General features: G+C 41.5%; 1 protein-coding gene across 4 annotated transcripts in view; it reads left to right on the forward strand.

Annotated features, from left to right (window-relative positions):
- The window catches only part of BDNF (brain derived neurotrophic factor), an 85,096-nt gene that overhangs the window by 21,202 nt on the left and 47,788 nt on the right, over positions 1–16,106 (forward strand). Inside the window, exon 1 of one of the 4 annotated variants that reach the window (XM_056526686.1) lies at positions 13,155–13,447. The exons of 1 other annotated variant lie outside the window; for it this stretch is intronic. The gene's annotated coding sequence lies outside the window, so the exon portion shown is untranslated. Of the gene's footprint in view, positions 1–13,154; positions 13,448–14,604; positions 14,776–15,498; positions 15,612–16,106 lie in introns of those variants that run through there. 2 more of the 4 variants (XM_056526687.1, XM_056526688.1) reach the window with 2 other exon arrangements.

A 16,106-nucleotide genomic window follows, 5' to 3' on the forward strand; every position in this document is an offset into this window, starting at 1 on the left:
TAAAATTACCTAAGGTCTCGAATGTTCGCAACTAGAACCACTACACATGTCCTTAAGAATACTGATGCTGGTTTACCCATTGTCCATTCTTGGATCAAGTTCAGTCGGTACTAACTACTGCATACCTCACAGGGGGTGCGACTGTGACCAGGCCCACAGGGGAAGCGGGGCACATCTGGTAATGCAGGACACATGTTCCAGATCTCTAGAAAAGTGAAGCTGTCAACTGTGTATGTCTTTAAAATGCGCACACACATTTAAAAGTATGTTATGTATGTGACAGGATAGAGCCGGTGGCTCCCTGTCCTGTCACTTTAGCCAGGGATTTCAGTTATGCAGAGATGATGCTTTCACCACGAGCGTAAAGAGGAGAAACTAAGGTGAAATAATGAGACAGGTGAATGATGATTTTTTTCCCAGGGAGGCCTACTACTATATAGAGGTAGTATGGGGAGTACTAATATATGAGGGCAGTATGGAGCCTTATAGTACAGTGACCCCCCCCCCGACCTACGATGGCCCCGATACATGATCATTTCAACATACGATGGCCTCTTAGAGGCCATCGCATGTTGAAGATCCAATCCAATTTCCTCCAATATAGGCAGAGTCAGAGAGGCGCTTGAAACCAAGGTAAGAGTAAAACTTCTACTTTATTCCCATAATGCAATGTGTTTCGCGGAGGTTCCGCTTCATCAGGCATGCCTGATGAAGTGGAACCTCTGCGAAACGCGTTGCATAATGGGAATAAAGTAGAAGTTTTACTCTTACCTTGGTTTCAAGCGCCTCTCTGACTCTGCCTATATTGGAGGAAATTGGATTAAATCTTTATCTGTGAAAGGTGGAGTGGCTGCCGGAACTTTACACAATATGCACTTTGATCCATGGTTGTACTTGGACGCAGTACAACCCTTCCTGGTAAGCGCAAATTCACATTCTGCTTTACCTATATACCTTGCGATATCACACTACGGAGCGCTTCCTGCTCTGTTTTTTTATTCATCGCATGTAGAAGGCAGCATCAACATACGATGCTTTTGTATGTCGGGGCCATCGCATAAATGGCTATCCGGCAGCGCAGACTGCTTCAGCTGCCACTGGATAGCCGTTTACGGTGCCCCGTGTGGTCTGTTGACAGTCACTTAATTGTCCTCGGGGATCCGGCGCGTCCTCTTCGGGATCCCCTGCATCGTCGGCGCTCTCCATCGTCATCATCACGTCGCTGCGCACGCCGTCCCGTCATCCAATAGGAGCGGCGTGCGTAGCGACGTGATGGTGGCGACAGAGAGCGAGGATGCCGGGGAAGCAGAGGCCTTGCCGGAGCGTCGGGGACACCCCGGGGACACAGCAACAGCAATGGGAGGAGACTACCAGGGCAGCCGTGACGAGCGGTGACGGTCCAGAGCAGCGGGGACACGTGAGTATACCAGTGGTCTTCAACCTGCGGACCTCCAGATGTTGCAAAACTACAACTCCCAGCATGCCCGGACAGCCGTTGGCTGTCCGGGCATGCTGGGTATTGTAGTCTTGCAACATCTGGAGGTCCGCAGGTTGTAGACCACTGTCCTATACTTAAATTGCATGGATCCCTCAACATACGATGGTTTCAACAAACGATGGTCCATTTGGAACGGATTACCATCGTATGTTGAGGAACCACTGTATATGGTAGCTGTGTGAGGGCCTAACTACTGTACATGGTCTCAGAGGAGGAATAACTACTTTATCAGACGCCAAAAGGCCAAACTACTATATGGGGTACAGAGGAGCATATACAATACGTGGGCATAGAGGGGGCTTAACTGCTGTATTAGAGCACAGAGGAGGCCTACCAACTATATGGGGCACAAAGTGGGTATTATTACTGTGTGGGGTAATACAAATGAAAAGTGTGTAAGGAAGTGAAGATTGTGCTGGAATAAGGAGCCTAAAATGTTTGTCAGATTCCGCAGAGACATGTCTTGGCTGAGAGAAGGCCTTATGATGGCCCAGGCCAGATAGAGAAGAAAAGGAAAAGTGAATGTCTCTGATCAGAGACGATATTAAGTATCTGGATGTAACTGCATTGTAATGACCTATATAGTCTGCAGAGTTCTAGCATACAGCTGGAATCTAACACTATATGGTCACTGTATGTGGGAATTTTAGTCTTTGAATAGTGTATTATCATTTATTCATTAATAGTATAGTTGAATGAGTCATTAGTCAGTGGTAATAGTTGTGGTGGTCATTGTACGAGGGTGATATTTGTTTTTTGTTCCTTACTGGTACCACACAAAACTAGCAGTGCTTTTGGCTTTTACAAATGAGAGTGTAAATGTGCTTGAAACACTCATTGGGGGAGATTTATCAAAGCTGTCTATGTCCCGCCTCAATATAGACCAATATAGATACAGAGGGTTAGGCTGGTTGGTCTATTGTGCGCCTAATTTATCAAAAGACGCACGGCTCTTGATAAATTCTGGGCACAGACTTCGGGATCTATGGTTTAGCCTGTATTTAAACCTGCTCCAACATGGTCTGACATTTCGGCGTACTTTCAGCCAATGCGACTTTTCGCTGAAAAGTCGCTTTTGATAAATTCAGCACCAATGCATTTTCCAATGCATTTTCCAATGCATTTTCGTCTAAAATAGACTAGAATGCATCATGTTCTAAAAATCCTCTAGAGCAAAAGTCGCAAAAAAGTCGGACATATTTAGACTGCGACTCTCTGTGCGACAAATTTAGACAGGAAAAACCCGTCTAAATCCTTTGATAAATCTCCTCCAATGAGTTTTCTCAATGAAATTTTTTTCTAATAAACCTACAATAAAGAAATAGTGATTTTACACTGAATTGCTGGACATCCACTATACTTTCTTGGTTGTGGTAGACTTTGAATTTCTTTTATTCAGGAGGTAAGCTAGGGTGCTTTTCTTAATATATTCCACCTCTTAACAGGGGCAATTGTAACAAGCTTATTTATTCTCTTATTACATCTATTTACTATCTCATATTCACTAAGCAGCAAAAAAATGTAATCAATTTTGTGAGCTAGAACATGTAGACCTAAGATCCTTCAAAGCAGGTCTAAATAAATTGACACATTGCCTTGTAATATAGAAAGTTCAGAGGTTACTGTGACATTGTTTTTTGTTTGTTTGTTTTGATCACTGACCAGTCGTACTCTTGTCTGCTTCTCCTATTATTTTGGGTTCAATGATTGTGATATTCTATAAAGCAAGCAGGTTAAAGCTGACAATGATCGATAGCCCATGACTGTGGAGCAGTTAGCAGAGGAGGTAGTATGTATTGCATTGTAGGCTGCCACCGTACCACCATCAGTACCACAGAAACTACATACCCGGAATGAGAGAATCATCGGGATTATAATTAGACAAAGTGTTGTTATAGCTGACCTCAGCCAATTAAAATTATTAATAGCACGAGATGCCAGGATGCCAGCCTTGGTACATTGACATCTCATTTGTTTAATCACAATTTCTTAAAAATTACTTAACAACAGTCATACATGGTGGCTGAGAGTGATCGCATAACCTTTCCCTGTATCTGAGAGCAGGTTAGCAGGTTGGAGTAAGGCTGATGAAATAGGAAGGTTGGAGGAGTTCATGTAAAATTGTTTGAGTTGATGCCAAACCCACAGCGACAGTTTATTGTGGAAGGTTTGGAATTGGTTTTAAAAGGCAATTATTTTGTCTTTGAGAAGAAATTTTATATACACGACCCTGGAACCTCTATGGGTGTGAAATGTTGCAAACCTGTATATGGCAGCAGTTCAGGATAGTTTAAAGGAGTATTCCACTGAAATTGACATCTTATCCCCTATCCAAAGGATCGGTAGCAGCACCGTCATGAACACGGAAGCTTGGAGCTTCCACGTTTGTGACGTCCCACCACACCCCCTCCATTCATATCTAGGGGAGGGGGTATGCCAGCTAGTAGGTAGCGGTCATGCCTCCTCCCATAAACATGAATGGGGGCGTGCTGGCTGTGTTCACCAGTCATCAGACAAGGAGCGGAGTTTGCTCCATGCACAAAATTTCAGGGGAACTGCAGTGAAGATCGAGGGGGTCTCCAGTGGTAGGACAACCACCATTAAAGGAGCACCCTTTAATTTACCAAGATTTATCGATGATCTATTTTAAGTGGGTGGGGGGTTGTAAATGAGTTTATAGAGGCCACATATAAAAATGAATGGGGGCTTCATTTACCAAAAATATTAGCAACACAGCAATTGCTTTATTAGATCTTGTAATTTTTGCAGATAATGGAAAACTGGTAACCAAAACATTTTTTAACCAGGTTAAACCTAATAGCCACTGTTACGCCTTGCGCTCCGGGTCCCCGCTCCTCCCCGGAGCGCTCACGGCGTCTTTCTTCCTGCAGCTCCCCGGTCGGCGCTGACCGGGAGCGCTGCTCTGCCATGCCCGTTGGGGATGCGATTCGCACAGCGGGACGCGCCCGCTCGCGAATCGCATCCCAGGTCACTTACCCGTTCCCGTCTCCTGCGGTCATGTGCTGGCGCGCGCGGCTCCGCTCTCTAGGGCGCGCGCGCGCCAGCTCCCTGAGACTTAAAGGGCCAGTGCACCAATGATTGGTGCCTGGCCCAATTAGCTTAATTGCTTCCCACCTGTTTCCTGGCTATATCTAGTCTCCTCCCTTGCACTCCCTTGCCGGATCTTGTTGCCTTGAGCCTAGTGAAAGCGTTTTGTGTGTTTATACCCTGTGTACCAGACCTTCTGTTATCTCCCCTGACTACGAACCTTGCCGCCTGCCCCCGACCTTCTGCTACGTCCGACTTTGCTTCTGCCTACTCCCTTGTACCTCGCCTATCTTCAGCAGCCAGAGAGGTGAGCCGTTGCTAGTGGATACGACCTGGTCACTACCGCCGCAGCAAGACCAGCCCGCTTTGCGGCGGGCTCTGGTGAAAACCTGTAGTGTCTTAGAACCGGTCCACTAGCACGGTCCTCGCTATCCCTCTCTGGCACAGAGGATCCACCTCCTGCCAGCCGGCATCGTGACAGCCACTTATATTTTCAGAATAAGCATCTTAATAAGTGGAAGGTTAATATGTCCAATGGGCAAATGGGGTGCATTCAGAGACATTGCTCAAAGGAAGAGGATTTACATGAACAAGTAGAAGGGCTGGCAATGTGGTTGGAAGAATGTGGTAGAGGGGGCAAAAAGAAGAGCGCAGAACCAGAGTAAAGAAGTTTGTTTGAAGACACATAAAAAGGATTAGAACAATGGAGAAGAAGAGTATCAGTTAGCATTCATGACATTTGTAAAGACATTTTGAAGATCCTGCAAAAAAAAAAAAAACAATACAACCTGATCCAACTTTGATGTAATGTCTCAAAACAAGTCAAAATGAGGCTCAGTAGTGTTTGTGGCCTCCACATGCCCGTATGACCTCTCTACAGCGCCTGGACATGCTCCTGATGAGGTGACAGATGGTCTCCTGAGAGATGTCCTCCCAGACCTGGACTAAAGCATCTGCCAACTCCTGGACAGTCTGTGGTGCCACGTGGCATTGGTGGATGGAGCGAGACATGATGTCCCAGATGTGCTCAATCTGATTCAGGTCTGGGGAACTGGCGGGCCAGTCCATAGCATCAATGCCTTCGTCTTGCAGAAACTGCTGACACACTCCAGCTACATGAGTTCTAGCAATGTCTTGTATTAGGAGGAACCCAGGGCCAACCGCGCCAGCATATGGTCTCACAAGGGGTCTGAGGATCTCATCTAAGTACCTTATGGCAGTTTTGTTACTTCTGGCAAGCCCATGGAGGGCTGTGCGGCCCCCCAAAGAAATGCCACCACACACCATTACTGACCTACCGCCAAACTGGTCATGCTGGAGGATGTTGCAGGCAGCAGAACGTTCTCCACGGCGTCTCCAGACTCTGTGACATCTCTCACATGTGCTCAGTATGAACCTGCTTTCATCTGTGAAGAGCACAGGGCACCAGTGGTGAATTTGCCAATCTTGGTGTTATCTGGCAAATGCCCTACGTCCTGCATGGTGTTGGGCTGTAAGCACAACCCCCACCGGTGGATGTCGGGCCCTCATGCCACCCTCATGGAGTCTGTTTCTGACAGTCTGAGTGGACACATGCACATTTGTGGCCTGCGGGAGGTCATTTTTCAGGGCGCTGGCAGTGCTCCTCCTGTCCTCCTTGCACAAAGGCAGAGGTAGCGGTCCTGCTGCTGGGTTGTTGCCCTCCTACAGCCTCTTCCATGTCTCCTGAAGTACTGGCCTGTCTCCTGGTAGTGCCTCCATGCTCTGGACACTACGCTGACAGACACAGCAAACCTTCTTGCCACAGCTCGCATTGATGTGCCATCCTGGATGAGCTGCACTACCTGAGCCCCTTGTGTGGGTTGTAGACTCTGTCTCATGCTACCACTAGAGTGAAAGCTCCGCAGGCATTCAAAAGTGACCAAAACATCAGCCAGGAAGCATAGGAACTGAGAAGTGGTCTGTGGTCACCACCTGCAGAACCACTCCTTTATTGGGGGTGTCTTTCTAATGGCCTATAATTTCCACCTGTTGTCTGTTCCATTTGCACAACAAACCTTGAGAAGCAGTAATGCAGGGGAGGAAATAGGAGTAAAACAGCTTCTGAATTGTGGGAGTGGCTATGAAATACATGTACTGGAATGCCCTTGTGGACACACAGGTTTAACATCCTGCACAATTTTGACCCTATATGCAGTTTCATGATAGTGACCCTAAAATATTGAAAGTGACCCCAATGGAACAAATAAAAGAAGGGGGCTCCATATTTATTGATTTAAGGTAAAATTACTGAATCTTTAAGATGAACTTTGGTTCTGAATAATTCAATTGAAATAGTTAAAAAGGTAAAAGGAGGATAGTAAGGTATATATTAGGTCCATATTAAGTATGGAATAGCAACATTTGGACCAGTGTTCCAAACTCTGTGGCTCTCTGGCTGTCTTAGGACTACAACTCCTATTGTGCAATGACAGTCTTAATTCACAATTGTATTTATTGTATACTGACAGCCCTCATTATGATGCACATATATAGGCTCATATATAGTATATACTGTACAATGCATTCAGAAAGTATTAAGACACTTTCACTTTTTGCTACGGCCTAAAAACATTTTTTTTATTCTTTTTTCCCATCATTCTGCCCTCAATATCCCATAATAAGAATGTAAATGTGTCAAATTTATTAAAATGGATAAACTTAAAGTGTACCCGTCAGATACAACAAGTCATTTTTTTTTAATATATCACTCAGTACCTAATCATGGCCATGTACATCTAATTTTTATGTGTCTAGCACCTTTATTTATTTTTTATTACACTTTTAATTTAGCTTACTAGTCTGAATTCAAAGGGAGGGGGTGTGGCCTCACTGTGTATGTCTCCGCCCCTCCCTCAGTATGCTGTCTGCTCACATCTCCCGTAGCATTAGTAAACCTACAACTCCCAGCTTGTCCTTACTGACAGTAGCGGGACACAAGATGACAGTGGGAGGATTTTTCCTCTAGCTGTGAGCCCTGCGCTCATAGCTGTCAATCAAGGAAGTATGTCCATGACGTAGGTGATGATGCATGGACACAGCAGGACTAGTATGTGTCCAAGCAGGCAGGGGGGGGCAGTTGTTTGACTGGCTTTTTGAGTATGAAATACTGAAAATTTTCTAATGAAAGCAATTGCAAAACCTATTGGTTATACATGCTTTACAAGATATCAAAAGTTTTTGTATCTGACAGTGCACATTAAAATGTTGCATCACCATAAGTGTTCTTATGTAGCATTGGGTCTCTTAATCATCTCTGAGATGTTTCTACACCTTGAAATCACTAAGAACCCAATGGTCACTGTGGTTGATCTCAGATGATCCAGTGTGCAGATGGGGGAAACTCCACCAATCTGGGAATTATGGCCAAAAAGAAGCCTCTCCTCAGTAAAAGACACATGAATGTCCATCTGGAGTTTAAAAAAAGGTGCTTCAACTAAGTGCTGGGCAAAGTGTCTGAATACTTATGTCAATGTAATATATTTGTTTTTAATATCCAATAAATTAGCAACGTTTTCTTAAATTCTGTTTGTACTTTGTTTGTTTTGTCAAACCGCCACTGTTTAGTCAGTTTTGATTATGGGAAGCCCCTTTAAGGATGTGTTAATAGTTGTCAAGTGTTGATTGTCAGTGGCGATGATCCTTTAAATCCTGTGAGGATGGAAATAATCTTCATTAAGCATAAGCATTGCCCAGATGGGATGCCCCTAGCGATGTTTCTTAACTCTCTTGCAATTTTTTGGCAGAGCCAACATACAATCATTGCCATAAATGTTGGCACCCCTGAAATTTTTCAACAAAAATGAAGTATTTCTCACAGAAAAGGATTGCAGTAACACACGTTTAGCTATACACATGTTTATTCCCTTTGTGTGCATTGGAACTAAACAAAAAGAAAGGGAGGAAAAAAGCAAATTGGACATAATGTCACACCAAACTCCAAAAATGGGCTGGACAAAATTATTGGCACTTCAAAATTGTGGAAAAATAAGATTGTTTCAAGCATGTGATGCTCCTTTAAACTCACCTAGGGCATGTAACAGGTGTGGGCAATATAACAATCACACCTAAAAGCAGATAAAAAGGAGAGAAGTTCACTTAGTCTTTGCAGTGTGTGTCTGTGTGTGCCACACTAAGCATGGACAACAGAAAGAGGAGAAGAGAACTGTCTGATGACTTAAGAACCAAAATTGTGGAAAAATATCAACAACCTCAAGGTTACAAGTCCATCTCCAGAGATCTAGATTTGCCTTTGTCCACAGTGTGCAACATTATCATGAAGTTTGCAACAAATGGCACTGTAGCTAATCTCCCTGGGCGTGGATGGAAGAGAAAAATTGATGAAAGGTGTCAACGCAGGATAGTCCGGAGAGTGCATAAGCAGCCCCAAACAAGTGCCAAAGATATTCAAGCTGTCCTGCAGGCTCAGGGAGCATCAGTGTCAGCGCAAACTATCCATTGGCAATTAAATGAAATGAAATGCTATGGCAGGAGACACAGGAAGACCCCACTGCTGACACAGAGACATCAAAAAGCAAGACTACATTTTGCCAAAGTGAATTTGAGTAAGCCAAAATCCTTTTGGGAAATCATCTTGTGGACAGATGAGACCAAGATAGAGCTTTGCTGCCTCTGGCACTGGGTGCCTTGAATGTGTGCAAGGCATCATGAAATCTGAGGATTACCAAAGGATTTTGGGTCACAATGTAAAGCCCAGTGTCAGAAAGTTGGGTTTGGGTCCGAGATCTTGGGTCTTCCAGCAGGACAATGACCCCAAACATACGTCAAAAAGCACCCAGAAATGCAACAATGCGCTGGAGAATTCTGAAGTGGCAGCAATGAGTCAAAATCTAAATCCCATTGAACACCTGTGGAAAGATCTTAAAATTGCTGTTGGGAAAAGGCGCCCTTCCAATAAGAGAGACCTGGAGCAGTTTGCAAAGGAAGAGTGGTCCAACATTCCGGCTGAGAGGTGTAAGAAGCTTATTGATGGTTATGGGAAGCAACTAATTTCAGTTATTTTTTAGAAAGGGTGTGCAACCAAATATTAAATTACGGATGCCAATAATTTTGTCCAGACCATTTTTGGAGTTTGGTGTGACATTATGTTCAATTTGCTTTATTTCCTAAGTTTTTTGGTTTAGTTCCAATACACAAAAAGGGAATAAACATGTGTATAGCAAAACATGTGTTACTGCAATCCTTTTCTGTGACAAATACTTCATTTTCTTGAAAAATTTCAGGGGTGCCAACATTTACGGCCATGACTGTCTGTCTGGACTTTAATAATGGCTTTTCGTCTCCTTGCAGCCCCATGTGCCCTGACTGGCTATTGTGTCTGGTCTTTAGAACAGTTAAGACGCACAGTCTTCTTTCCCCGACTGAAGTGAATTAAGGAAGCGCTAAATCCTATTTAGAAAAAAAATATTTAAAGTGAAGCATGTGCCCATAATTGATGGTACATCCTGGCAAATGGATGAGACAACTGTAAACATCATTAGTTAAATAAACACTTTGAAAAGATTCTGGATGCCAGCATGAACTGTTCTGCAAAGAGCTCTGCTCAGTCTTCCTCTTGTGAGGATGGTGCAGTGTCTAGAAGAAAAAAATACAGTTGTAGGAAATTGTTTGAGACACAAAGACAATAACCTCTGCCCATTACACTGCGTATGTGGTTCTGCCCCCTAGGGACTCCTTTCACCGACGCTAGGGAAAGAAATTATATTTATCAGACTCTTAACTATCAATATGTTTGTTCCTGCTCTACAGTATTAATACAAGATCCCTGCAGGAGATGGTGATAAACAGTCCCATTTAATGGCAGTAATGGACACTTGTACAGACATTATCTATGTCTCATGTCTGGGGGAAAAAGATAGATAAATAATCTGTGAAAAAAAAGGAAGATAAGACTTCTAAATATATGGAGATACATAGATAGATAGATAGATAGATAGATAGACATATAGTCATGATATACATAGATATAAAAGATAGATAGATAGACATATAGTCATGATATACATAGATATAAAAGATAGATAGATAGATAGATAGACATATAGTCATGATATACATAGATATAAAAGATAGATAGATAGACATATAGTCATGATATACATAGATATAAAAGATAGATAGATAGACATATAGTCATGATATACATAGATATAAAAGATAGATAGATAGATAGACATATAGTCATGATATACATAGATATAAAAGATTGATAGATAGATAGATAGACATATAGTCATAAGATATATATATATATATATATATATATATATATATATATATATATATATATATGATAGATAGATAGATAGAAGATGGCTAGATAGATTATTTATCTTAGTAGGTGATGGACACAGCAATATATTTGTGCATGCCATAGACTGAGATTAACATGATATACAATGGGTGTTTATAGCCCGTTCCCTGGAATTATTTCATTCCTTATTTCCCACTTGTTTGGTAATGGTAATGTGTATTTAGCTCTGACAATTCTGTATAAATTTGATATAAATGATTATAATATAGACAGTTGATAGATAAATAGATAGGAAATATATGAATAGATACAATAGCCTAATCCCAGTGCTGTTCAATAACTCCAAAGTCTTCCATGCAGTCTAATAGCATATTGTGCTGTCTCTGGCACCTGTGCTCTCATTATCACAGTAAATATGCATTGCCTAATATTTGAGATAGTTCAGTAAGATAGCCCAGAGACTATCTGGTCTCAGCAGAAGGAAACATGAATAACCTCAGGCTGTTGGGTTACAATATCTAATAACCCAGTGACAGATGAGGTGGTATTTCATGATGAAGGCTCTTAAGTAGAATTTATATTGCTGTCTGCACAAAGTGGCAGAAAACCCTTACTGATGGCAATGTCAAGAGACCAGACACAGAGCTGACAACTCTGTCTTCTGTCACTGTAGAAAGGTGGAAAATAGATAGATAGATAGATAGATAGATAGATGGATAGATGGATAGGAGATAGACAAATAGATAGATATGAGATAGATAGATAGATATGAGATAGATAGATAGATAGATGGATAGATAGATGGATAGATAGATTGATATGAGATAGATAGATAGATAGATAGATGATAGATAGACAAATATATAGGAGATAGATATATAGATATGAGATAGATAGAGATAATAGATAAATATGACATAGATAGATAGATAGATATGAGACAGATAGATAGAGATAATAGATAGATAAGAGATAGAAAGATATGAGATAGATAGATAGATAGATATGAGATAGATAGATATGAGAGAGATAGATAGATATGAGAGAGATAGATAGAGATAATAGATAGATAATAGATAGATAGAAAGATATGAGATAGATAGATATGAGATAGATATATAGATAGATAGATATGAGATAGATAGATAGATAGATATGAGATAGATAGATATGAGATAGAAAGATAGATAGATAGATATGAGATAGATAGATAGATATGAGATAGATAGATAGATAAATAGATATGAGATAGATAGATAGATAGATAGAAAGATATGATATAGATAGATATGAGATAGATAGATAGATATACACACGGGACACGGGAAAAGAAGAAGCAGCAACACTCTGTAGTATAGGTGGCATTCGGGTGCTGTAGGTACACGGTCCTGGTTTGAGGGCCAGTAGAGATATTAAGCAATATACTACCATAGCACTCACAGGATGAGGTGAAAGAGTGGCTTTATTCCATCACAACCGAGTGGCAACGTTTCGGCAACCCAATTGCAGCCATTACCAAGCCACCTATTATCTGATTGATTGATTGATAGACAGATCATATTATTAGATAGATAGATAGATCATATTATAAGATTGATATTATAAGATAGATATTATATGATAGATAGATGATGATATATGTTAGATATGTTGATAGATATTATAATAGATGAAAGATACATAATATATGATCGATTGATTGACAGATAGATATGTAGATAGATAGATACATACATGAATACATAATAGATAGATACTTGATATGATTGATTGACAGATGGATAGATATGAGATAGATAGGAGGAGAGATATAGATGGGTAGATAGGGAAGTGTAGAACAATATGTTACTGCCTGCCATAGACTGAGAGAAGCATGAAATGCCATGTCTAGCCTGTACTTTGTATTTGTCTGATAGATGAAAGATAGACAGATATTATATAATCGATTGATTGACTGATAGATAATGAGATAAATAAATATAAGCTGAGTAAAACGAGAACTACAGTCAGAAACGTGTTGCCATGTTTTAATATCTAGATTCAAATTGACACAAAACTTATTTTGTTTGAAATAAAATAGATTTTTCAGGTAAAGAAATAAACGATAACGTTTGTATTGCAGAAAAGGGTTAATTAAAAGGGAAGAAGAGAGGGAGATCCACCCATCCCTTCTGCAGGGGGTTTGTGATGCTTGTAATTCATTCAGCGGTGTGCCTTTTAAGAGGCCGGGGAGGTGTCATGTGACAACCCACGTCAAAGAGAGTAGAGCAGACTAGTGTGGATTCCCCTCCCACAGCCCATTCACAGCTCCACAAGGCTGATCAGCTCCTGTCTAACCCTAGTGAGTTCCAGTAGTATGAGCTGTCTCTCTCTCCAACAAGATCAAATGGAGCCATTTAATGAGGAGATTCCACTGCCTTTACCATGCAGTTTCCACTATCAATAATTTAAATATCTCAGCTACAGCACCAGAACATCAAGGCTGCTCATTGCTTTTAGCCTTTCTCATAGGAAGTTGCAAGAAAACAAACCAAACTATCCAGAGTTTCAACTGAGATTTTCAAAAATACAAGTGTGTTGATGTGTTCATTGGAAACTAACTGAAAAAGGTGGGTCCTTCTCCTTTTCTAGCCTTCTAGGTGTAACAGAGCTGAATTTGTCATTGAACTGTCTCTTCTGTGCATCACTCACTTTACCTGCATGCTTCTGAAAACCCCCATTGTGATAGTCCAATGCCTTATGACAAACTCAGCTATGCTAAATGTCTAACTAATCCATAAAATATTCTTGGCTCCTCTAATAACGAGATAATATATTCTATTCCAGTCCATAGTAAAGAAATATTCTAATCTATAATTTGTAAAACTGTTGCTGTTTTATATACTTTATTGTTTACTTAATTTGATCACAAATGTTTTAAATATTTATACAAAACAAATGCATAATTTAAAAAATAAATTTTATAATTAGATTTATTCATTACCAGATCTTTTGCACTAATATAAATTATAAATAGGAAGTAGAAGACAATAGATTTTTTTGTGAAGCAGAGCTGAATTGGTTATTTAGCTCTTTGGAGCTTCATCATTTCTGCATGGTGATAACAGGTAGTATGTTCACCTGCAGTCCTGTTGGTGACATATAATAGTGCCATGACTTGTGCCAGGCAACAAACTCAGCTCTACTGCATCTGGCAAAGTCAGCTCTGTTGCATGGGTAGTTGTTACGCATGTTGCTTTGCATTGGAGAGCAATTATAAATCATGTTCCACAAGACATTTGTCATGGCGCCAGTTACATAAAGGCGGCTTTAAAAAGAAATAAATAGGGAATATTTATATCCCACTGCAACTCCCAGCGCTCTGCGCTCAGACTAAAAATACAAGAACTCCCCAGGTGATTACATATGCATTTCAAATAACAGCAAAGTACTGACTAAGATGCCAGTGTCTGGGCTCTGGATACAACAGCAGAGACTTGGCAGGAGATATTAGGGGAAAGTTGAGCATATGGAAGGTGTATGTTTAACTCCGATCAGGTTGACATTATTCTTTTATGATGTTGTGTGTTGCTGGGGAAGAGGGATGCTCTGTAGCTTTAAGTGCCCAGCAGTTCTGTGGAGTGGATAGGAGTTTGACCAATAGAAGTACAAAGAGGATTCTAAATAATTTCTCACTGACAAAAGCCAAGACATTCTGGTCTAAACGGCTTGCTAAACTCAACAAGCAGGGGCTATAGGCAGGAGCACTGAACGGGATTCTGATCTTCCTCATAATCATTTCATGAGACATTGGAGCTGCTAGCTGTCACTCAGGCGCTGCAATGAATCTGCTTTCTAATCACCAGCATGGGAGTAGCTGTGAGGAGCCCAAACTTTCCGCAAAACACTTTTCTGCACCTAAAATAAAGGGTCAATAAAAAGCTGACACATACTGAAGGTAGGAGGCTACTGGGGAAAAAAACATAGGGGCTACGAGGGATCAAAAGAAGTGGGCTACTGGGGAGTAGGGCAAGGGGCTACCCAGAAGATGGAGGACGCGGTTACTGGGGAGTAAAAAGACGGGTCTACTGAGGAGTAAGAGGAAGGAGATACCCAGAAGTTGGAGGAATGGGCTACTGGGGAGTAAAAGAAGGGTCTATTGGGGAGTAAGAGGGAGGAGATACTCAGAAGTAGTAAAAATGGGGAGTGAAAGTAAGGTGCACTTGTGGAGAGTAAGAGTAAGGGTTAACTGGGGAGTATGAGAAAGGAGATACCCAGAAGTTGTAGAAAAGGGCTACTAGGGAGTAAAACAAGGGGCTACTGGGGGGGGGGAAAGATAAATGGACTGATGGGGAGTAAGAGTGAGCTGCTACTGGGGAGTAAGAGTAAGGTGCTACTGAGAAGCCAAAGAAAGGAGCCACTGTAAAGTATGTGACTTCTGGGGAGAAAACAGAAGAGATAATGGGGAATCAGTAGTCTGAGGGGATATTGAGGAGTGAAAGGAAAAAGTAATAGAGAGTAAGAATGAAGGAGTAATAGAGAGTAAGAATTAAGGATTACTGAGGAGTAGTAGATAGGGGCTACAGAGGAGTGAGAGGAAGGAGAGGAGGGTGACAGTGTGGAGTATGTGACTACCTGGGAAGAGAAGGAAGGGCTACCAGGGAATTAGAGGAAGGGGCTACTGAAGACTTAAGAACTATTGGAGATACAAAGAAGGCACAACCATGGAGTAAAAGAAGGAGATACCCAAGAGAAGGAAGAAGGGACTGCTGGGAAGTAAGAGGATACTGTGAAGTAAGAGACCTGCAAGAGAGACTTACAAATATGAGGAAGGGGCTACTAAGGAATAAGAGACTAATGGAGAGTTAGTGGCTCCTGGAGAAAGTATAGGGAAATGAGGCTACTGAAAATCAGGCTTTTGGAAAGTGAGAGGCTGCTGGGAAGTGTAGAAAGTCTACAGAGGGACTGTTCTTGTATAATGCTGGGATATATGAATTTTTTTTACTTGTATTTGATGCTAGAGGCAATTCATTGTTTAGAAAACCACTCCAGTATGACATAGTTTACAGAGGAGGGAATGCATTTTTCTTGTGTTCTATAGATAGGAATGTCCTTGCTAGCTCAAATGTAGCAGAGCTGAATCTGTCATTTAACTCTTCAGAGCTGCGTCCTGATTCAAAATAGCAGTATGTCTACTTACCTGCAGCCCTGTATTGTAAATTGTGCCACATTGTGAATTGTGCCACATGCCAAATTCAGCCCTGCCACACTTGTAAAATAGCATTGCAT

Source organism: Hyla sarda, chromosome 6 (assembly GCF_029499605.1).
Source record: "Hyla sarda isolate aHylSar1 chromosome 6, aHylSar1.hap1, whole genome shotgun sequence".
Taxonomy (NCBI): Eukaryota; Metazoa; Chordata; class Amphibia; order Anura; family Hylidae; genus Hyla; species Hyla sarda.